At 43.8% G+C, this 1032-nt stretch overlaps 1 pseudogene; it reads right to left on the bottom strand.

Moving 5' to 3' along the window:
- Window positions 1-453: 453 nt before the first annotated feature.
- LOC107580846 (dual specificity protein phosphatase 23 pseudogene) lies at window positions 454-929 on the bottom strand (annotated as a pseudogene).
- Window positions 930-1032: the final 103 nt, after the last annotated feature.

Here is a 1032-nt window from a genome sequence, read left to right as displayed (position 1 = left end):
AATTCACAAAGCTTTTTATTTCTGGTTCTCAGGAGGATATATATTATTGAAGTTATTTCGATGTTAATTATTGTCCAGAACGCTACAAGCGCAGCTCCCACTCGGCGGCGTCACGTGGTACCTGTTTCTTTTCTCCGCGCTGTTCGGTTTGACCAATGAGAGCCGTTTATGGTTACAGAATAAGAATGTTGTTTTAAATCATGTTAGAGAAATCGCTGGTAATATACAATACAAAAAAAATTTAACAAAGAGATTTAAACCGTTATATTTTATATATACGTTATACTAACCGTCAATGGAGTATTCGGGGATATTTGCCCGCCAAGCGCCCCCTTGCGGAAGAGAACTTTGATTTACAGGAAACGGATGCTGTCCAATACTACTATAAGTATCGTAAGTACAAAAGACATCTCGTCTAACTTGTCAATATTGTGTGAAAATGGAGCTGTAGACTTCTATAAAAGCGTTCCTCCCTCACCTCCCCTTTAGCGCTGGCCTCCTCCACGATGCTCAGGAAGCGCAGGATCTGAGGCAGACTCGGCGGAGTGAAGTCCACGATGCTGATGTGATGCTGGAGGAGCTCTGGACACGTGTCGCGTTCCGGTGGTTTGGATTCTAACAAGCACACCAGGTGTCTGATGCCATTCTCCACCAGGTACCTGTAATGCTGGGTTTCTGAGGGACAGGCCAGTCCGGCGAGTTTGTGAGGTTCGAGCCACGAGAAGTTCGGCGGAGCGCGCGACATGTCGAGGTGTTCAGTAAGTGCTGCTGCAAAGTCCTCTGCGTCTTTACTGCGACATTATATAGCGACTAACCTGAAGAATGTATCGCGCTGCAAGGGCGTGTCCTGTGTGACTGTCAAACAAGTGTTACATAATACTACTAATGATTTATGTAAATACACCAGCAAAAATGTCCATGGTATGAGGTGACCGGGGCTAGTTGTCACACTTTTTGCTCCAGCGGCTACAAAGCTGAGCAACATTTCAATAAAAAAAGTGTGTATATATATATATATATATATATATATAT

The sequence above is a fragment of the Sinocyclocheilus grahami genome, unplaced genomic scaffold (assembly GCF_001515645.1).
Source record: "Sinocyclocheilus grahami isolate Dianchi unplaced genomic scaffold, SAMN03320097.WGS_v1.1 scaffold47352.1, whole genome shotgun sequence".
NCBI classification, from domain to species: domain Eukaryota; kingdom Metazoa; phylum Chordata; class Actinopteri; order Cypriniformes; family Cyprinidae; genus Sinocyclocheilus; species Sinocyclocheilus grahami.
The sequence above is the reverse complement of the archived record's forward strand: the minus strand, read 5'-3'. Positions and strand labels throughout refer to the sequence as shown.